This window comes from Mus caroli, chromosome 15 (genome assembly GCF_900094665.2).
Source record: "Mus caroli chromosome 15, CAROLI_EIJ_v1.1, whole genome shotgun sequence".
Lineage (NCBI taxonomy): Eukaryota > Metazoa > Chordata > Mammalia > Rodentia > Muridae > Mus > Mus caroli.
Genome location: NC_034584.1, coordinates 8740301 through 8748216, shown reverse-complemented (window position 1 = coordinate 8748216; position 7916 = coordinate 8740301). Strand labels below are relative to the sequence as shown.

The window sequence follows — 7916 nt, the reverse complement described above, 5'->3', positions numbered from 1 at the left end:
CTGGCTCATCTCCCTTAATGTTCCGGGGATTCATTCACCTTGTTACAGAAGATGGAATTTCCTTCACTTAAAGGCTGCATCATATTTCATTATGTATACATACATTTAAATGAACTCGCTATCTTGGCCATTGTGAGTAACGCTGCAAGCGACATGGAGTGCAGATAGCTCTGTAATACACGGTTTTCATTTCTTTTGGATATAGGTTTGGAGTGGGTTTACCGAATCATATGGTAATTCTATATTAAAATTTTGAGGAATCTCTACTTCATTCTACAGTCGCTATGTTCGCTTTCATTCTGACTTTCATTATGGAAGGGTTCAGAATAATCACCTGAGCAGCGAAGCCAGCTGCTTCCACGAGTGGGTCATTTTGCTGTCACCAGCACGATTGCCACATCTAACATCTCTGACACACATATTCTTTCCATCGAAGCCCAGATTGTCCCCAGGAAGAGGTTCACTCACAGCCTTGTGGTGCATTTCAGCAGGACTTTACTTCAGTGGCAACACTGTCTGGAGCAAAGGCAAGCACCATGGCTAGGTTTGAGAACACCAGTCTCCATTCTACCCTAATGCCACCAGTTTCACAGATGTCCCAGAGGGACAGCCACAGAGGTTTGCTGGTTGGATGAGTTGGTGGCAAGATAAAATCCAAAGCTTCCAGCAATACAGTTCCACTAGCACTGCTGTCTTTACAGGTGACTTTTCATGCCTTGAACCAAAATATATTTTCACTTGCTTCCAGCACACAGTCACCATTTGTTATGGTTCGTATAATGCTCAGACCAGAGAGTGGCATTATTAGAAAGTATGGCCCTGTTGGAGTAGGTGTGGCATTGTTGGAGTAGGTGTGTCACTGTGAGTGTGGGCTTAAGACCCTCATCCTAGCTGCCTGGAAAGCAGTATTCCGCTAACAGCCTTCAGATGAAGATGTAGAACTCTCAGCTCCTCCTGCACCATGCCTGCCTGGACACTGCCATGTTCTCACCTTGAGAATAATGGACTGAATCTCTAAACCTGTAAGCCCCAATTAAATGTTGTCCTTGTAAGAGTTGCTTTGGTCATGGTGTCTGTTCACAGTAGTAAAACCCTAACTAAGACATCATTCCAACCAGAACCTGGCATAAATGTTACTGTGTTGGCATTGTAGCTATTTTTTAAAAAATGTAAGTCCTGGTTTCCTTAACAGCCTCCTCCCATATCTTTTGACTATAGGGTGGCTCAGTGAAATCCATTCTGCTTGCACCAACTATTAGCTGTTTTATGCCTAGTGTTCAAGTCAGAAGCACATGCTCAAAGGTCTGCTTGTTCTTAGATATAGCAACTTCAAACTCACTAAAACCAGCAGCACCAATCAGGAAAGCACAGTCAGCCCTAGACGTCTGTAATGATGTTCTTCATAAACTCTGCACCCTAGAGCAGCACTGATATCAGTGCTGTTATGATCCCTGGTCTCAGATTTCCACATGGAGATGCTGTTGGTATCAGGACCTCCAAAACCCATGACATCACGTAGGTGGGACCCACAGGCCTGTTGCCAAGGCAACAGCCACCATTTTCCCAGAATCCACTAGATTCACCTCCCAACTTTATCTGTGTTACATCATCACCCATATATAAAGAAAAAGCTCCCCGATCTCTCTCTCTCTCTCTCTCTTTCTCTCTCTCTCTTTCCCCTTCTCTTTTCATCACCACCTTGCCCCTCTCTCTCCCAATCCCAATAAACCTCTTACACGTGGAACTGCTTTGACCTGGTGTGCTATGTTTAGATGAGAGCCACTATTCTAACACATCAGATGCCAACAGTGATATGGTGTTCACGATCAGTTTTCAGTTTGTCCAAGGCTCAGGCATCCTGGAAGGAACCTTTTCCTATCTCAGTAGCCTCCTTTACGAATCATACAATGCAGCCAGTCGCTACTTTGTAGACCAAGTGACCAACAGTAGACCAGCCTTGTTACAACAAAGCTATATGCCTTTTCCTTTTCTGTTTTGGCTTCAAGTTAGTAATAGTGGTGATTTTTATAACACCTCTGTACTGATTGGTGGCAAACCCATCACAAAAACAAAACAAACAAAACTGACTTTGCTTTTTCCTGTGTATTTACCAAGTGGAATCGGACAGCCTGGTGATAGAAGCCCATTGCTTCTGTGTCCTATAGGAGGCCTCACTTCAAGTGAAGCTTGACAGTCAGGAGCCAGAATGGAAAGAAGGACCCAGAAAAGAAACCTGGTCCAAGTGGAGAGAATCTAACAAAAAAAGGGGTGGGGGTGGAGACTGTGATCTACACTCAGATGCATCATAGACGGAGTGGCCGTAGACATCCATTGGAATTCATGTGTCTCAGTCCCTCTTCAGCCGTGGGCACCCACTGGAATTTATATGTCTCAGTCATTCTTTGTCTTGACAGCTTGGCCACTTTCTGCCTGAGTCAGGCCTGGATAAGTTCGCCTTGTGCCTGGAACACACTGAGCCCTTATTCCCTGGCGTCTGCTATGTTATTAGGAAGAAACCCAACAATTTTTGAATCTGCTAGCACAGGAAATGTATGTATCAAACGGGTTCTGTACAAGACAGGAAATGGCTTATGTTATGTTTTCCTTACCACCTACTGTAAACAGATGCTGTTTGATGTCTTGGTTTTTAACTCATCTTGCAAAAGTCACAAAACATTTCTGTCTTGGAGTCTTGCTACTCTTTGCCAGTGCTCTGCAGCTTGGAGGATCTGGGGGTGGGGCAGGGCTGTTTACTGTGCTTCAGAGGTGGTTAGAGGTCCTGACAATCAGATGACAGCCATACAAGTACTCTGTATAGTAAAGGCATTACATAGCTATCTTATAAAATTTCAAGTTTAGACTAAGGATTAAATCCCATAATCATTCAGATACCGCAGCATGTTTATAAAGCAAGAGTCGAGTGTGGGTCAACTCAGCAGTTCTAGAAAACCAGCCCTTGTAACCAGAATCCCCAGGCTGCTACAAGCACCTCTCTGGTCCAACCAGGAGGTATTGCCAAACACCCACTCGGCTTTCAGGATGTAGAACACTGCTCCTTTATGAAGGAGAAGCAGCCCCACATTCCAGACTGGACAGAAACCAAGTAACTTAGATTGAAGCAAGAGGAAGTTGGCAGAGTCCAGGAGGCCTGGGAGTGGGAGGAGGCTGCCACAGTGTTGGGACATTAGCACTCTGCTCTTGATTCAAAGCAAGAGGGAGAGATGTGGACCTAAACAGCATCTGATCACTCACAGGTGTTAATAGGAACAGCCTGAAACCACTGGTTTTGTGGTAGTCAAATATTGGCAACCTCTGGTCATTTCGATCTACTGTTCATGCATATTTGTATGTGCTTACATGAACACAGCGAGGACCCTGAAAGGATATGATGGTGATTTGAATGAGAGTGGCCCACATAGGCTGACATATATAAATGTTCCGTCGGTCCCCAGTTGGTGGAACTACTTGGGAAGGATCAGGAGGTGTGGCCTTGTTGGAGAAGGTATGTCACTGGGGGCAGGTTTTGGGATTCAAAAGCCCATGCCATTCTCTGCTAATTCTCCACCTCATGCTTGTGGATCAGATGTGATCTCTCAGTTACCATTCCAGCATCATGCATGATACCCGTGGACTCAGTCTCTGAAACTATAAGCCCCATTAAACACCATTTCCTATAAGTTGCCTTGGCCATGGTAGTGCTTCATAGCAATAGAAAAAGTAATGGTGATGGAGATATATACAAAGTCAACATAGCAGGGAGAAGGGAGCAGTCATAATAAACAGAAAAAAATTTAGAGAAGTCTTGCCATTTTTATGATCTTGCTTGTGTCGGAGGCACGCCCGTGCAGATAACGGACATGCTTGAATGTCCAACGTTGGTTACAGAACCATCTCTCCCCTTCCAGGCACGACAGACTTCTCTCTTGCACACATCATACCCTCTTCCTACCATATTCCATGGGATGAAACACACATTTTCAAGTGTTTTTCTGCTCGCAGGAGCATCTTAGAAGGATCTGGTAGGAGACTGGTAACTAGTTAGGACCAAAAGGTCATCTGTCCCACATTTTAAAGTTCTGCTTTGGCTGGAGATTGCCACTGAGGTCAGAGGCCACAGAGCATCAGCTAGAAGTTTGATAATGGGGTTAAGATGGCTCTGTTGGTAAAGTGCTATGCAAGCAATTAAGGTCTGGTTTAGAGACCCAACATCCTAAATCCTAGATCTAGGAATACATGGACAAAAGGATCCTTGGGGCTCTCGAAACAGGCAACCTAACTGAATTGTTGAGCCCTGGATCCCAGTAAGAAATCCTGTCTCAAAATACAAGGCAGATGGCAAACAAGGAAAGATAAACACAGCTGACACTCGGTCTCCACATACGTGTGCTCTCACACCTGCATACAAATGACTCACAGAGAAGAAACCTTACAGAACAAGAGACTGGTGATAACACTGCTTTGAAAAGCCAAAGTCCTGAACCAGCCATAATGCTTCCAAACAAATGGCCAAGGCCAATGTTAGCATTTGCATGCATCGTAAAGTCCAAGTTCTGTCTGTACCTATTTTGGATTATGTTATCAGGTATCAGTTGTCCTAAGTCTCTTAATATGAAGGGGAAATTACTTTCCTATAATATTGAAAGGTCTGAATGTCTCAAGGCAGTTTCAACTGTTATGGAGAAGCTGAAGACATGAGAATGAATTCAGACCTTGTTTTGTTTTGTTTTGTTTTGTTTTGTTTTGTTTTGTTTTGTTTTGTTAGCCTTGACCTGTTGGTACAGGGTCAGATACACCTTTATTGGGGTGAGGCCTGTCCAGAAAACTGTAGGATGTTTGGCACCACCATAAGCTACAATAGGCTGATAGGATTGTGGCAAATATTCCTTGTAGACAGATTAAGAAACAAGAAATTTGTTGAACCTCATTTGCTGTATTTATAGACATGGTGACGCCTGCCTATAGTGTTAAAACATGAGTTAGAAGGGAGATATATACATATATATACATCTTAGATAATGATGCTTCTAGAATCAGTATGTGAGATACCCTCTTATGGACTGTTGGCTCCAAATGCCCCCAAAACAGTACAGGTTCTAGCCTTCCCTCTTGGCTGCCCACCAGAAAGAGGCATTCAGCCCTTATTGCTGAAGATACCACATACTTTGCAAGATATAGGAAAATGAAGCAGGAACGGAGCTGAAAGCTCCCTTCTGAATGAATAGCTTTCATAATGCTGGCAGGTGCTATGTAGGCTGCTGCGGGAGACAAGGCATTGGTAATTCTACTAAGACCTGAATAATCTTACTGACATAATACCAACCTCCATGGCAAGACGTGCCTATTGGGGCTATCATGGCACAATTGTTATGGGGCAACCACCTGCTTTATGATTGCATTTGGCCAGTGTAGGAGTGACTTGAAATTTGAAAACCTCATGGGGAAGCCGGGCAGTGGTGGCATATGCCTTTAATCCCAGAACTTGGGAGGCAGAGGCAAGTGGATTTCTGAGTTCGAGGTCAGCCTGGTCTACAGAGTGAGTTCCAGGACAGCCAGGGCTATACAGAGAGACCCTGTCTCAAACAAAAGACTCCTCCCCCAAAGAAAAGAAAAGAAAAGAAAAGAAGAAAAGAAAAGAAAAAAGGAAAGGAAAGGAAAAGAAAAAAGAAAAGAAAACCTCATGGGAGAAGAGGCTGTAAAAAGGGAAACTCACTGCTACTCTTTAGCTAAATTGACTTGGTGACAAACTGTCTTCTAAATTTCTATGCTTATAATCGTGGACAAATGCTTTCCTCGGTCTTAATAAGATTCTCTTTACAATAAATAGGAGTGAACACAGAAACTCTCAACTGTATCGAGGTGCTAAGAAAAAAGAACGGTTGAGTGCTCAGCTCTAAACAGGGCATTTACATCACACACACACACACACACACACACACACACACACACACACACACACACCTCCCCAGTGCTTGGAATACTGTGGCAGAAGAGGTGCAGATAATGTAAGAGCCAGAGAACAGGGGAAGACTATAGAAAACACTGTCTTCTTATGACAGGACAACTGCAGTTATGAACACAGAGCAGTTGTGGCTGCCCACAGCCAGTTATTGATGGGTAAGGGAGACTTATGGATCCTTACCTCTGCCTGCTCTTGGCTATTACAGGAGTGGGGAGGGGGCTTAGCTTTAGACACACGTCCACTGGTGAGCCCATTAGGGATAGTTGGGTAGTGTCTTTCCCAGCTCACATAGACAGTCTTGGTTAAAATCACAAAACAAAGTACATGACCCTTAAAAGGGAACTCGTAGGAAGGAGGGAGTGTTGATAGGTTTGGAAGGAAGACAAAAGCAGGTGTAAAAAAGATGAACCAGACTGCATTTCATACATGTGTGAACTTGTGAAAGAATAAATGTAAGTATTCATTTTTTCAAGCAGAAAGGCTCTTCTCTGTGCTGGGCAGGAGGATTGGCTTTGACAAGGAGGTTCTGAGCAGGAACAAGGAAACAGAGGGCGTCTTGACACTGGCTTGTTTTTCTTGTGAGGTTTGAAAGCATGAGGCCCTTCCCTACACTAGCTCAAGTTGCCTGGGCTCCTTCAGCTTAGGTGCTGTCTTTTGGTCTTAGGAATAATGGCTAGTCTGTTGGGGGATTTTCTTCTTTCCTGAGAGGTGCAGTTAAATTGCATGGCATGAATGACTTCATTTTGCCCTTCAGAGGCCTGGTGAAGAAACTCTAGTTGGGACAAGGCCACCCCTAAATTCCACTGAACACTGATAAATCTACTGATTCCAACCAAAGCATTTACAAAAGGCAACACACATGTTTTGTATCACTGAGTAGATAAGATACCCAGTCCACAGGACTCCTTGAGTCTAGCAAGAACAACTAAATGTTTGCAGAGACCTGGGAAGGGAGTTTTACTAGTGTCTTAACCTAGGTTAGACTAAGCTAGTTAGGTGTCGTGGTTAGAAGCTTTGACAAACCTGATGTCCTTAGCTGATCATAGAGGGAATTATGTGCATCTTCCAAGGGGCCCTTCTGTAGCGAATGGTTCCTTGCCCACATGTCTGATGCTATTTGCACACACCAGCAGATTCCCAAGAACAAGAAACCCTCAGGAAAAGAGCTGGTGTGTCATCTTCATCAGACAGTTCTGAGCACATGCCACACAGATGCTCAGAGAGTGCACCAGGGGTTTCTTAGCCCATACATACATACATACATATATACATACATACATACATACACACATGCACTCGCACACACACACACACACACACACATTTATTTGTTCTGAAACAAGGTCTTATGTATCTCATGTTGGCCTCCTTTTTACTATGTATCTGAAGATAACCTTAAACTTCGGATCCTTCTGCCTCTGCCTTCCAAGTGCTGGCATTAAGGGCATGCACCACCACTCCTGGCTTTAATTCATACATACTTATATTTTATGTATGTGTTGGCATGCATGTGGTGCCCACAGAGGCCAGAAAAGATCAGATTCCCTGAAACCGGAGCTACAGATCATTGTGAGCCACCATGCCGGGATCTAAATCCAGGTCCCCTGCAAAAGCAGGGCATGCTTTGGCTTGCTGAACCGTCTTCCCAGTCCCTTGCTTGTGTATTTTTTTAAAACACTTACTTATTTTACACATAGTGTTCTGCCTGCATGTCAGAAGAGGGCACCAGATTTCATTATAGATGGTTGTCAGCCACCATGTGGTTGCTGGGATTTGAACTCAGGACCTCTGGAAGAGCAGTCAGCGCTCTCAACCTCTGAGCCATCTCTCCAGGCCCATTTGTGTACTTTTTATTGTCTGCTTTTTTTTTGCTATCTTGGTTCTCTGTTATTTCAGTGTTCCTCAGGACTGCTACATAAAGACATTACTTGCACCCAAATTCCTGTATCAGAGTCAG

The 7916-nt window shown here is 44.0% G+C and overlaps 1 pseudogene; it reads right to left on the bottom strand.

The window, feature by feature from the left end:
• Nucleotides 1-268: 268 nt before the first annotated feature.
• On the bottom strand, nt 269-2147 carry LOC110310744 (annotated as a pseudogene).
• Between the last annotated feature and the right edge of the window lie 5769 nt (nt 2148-7916).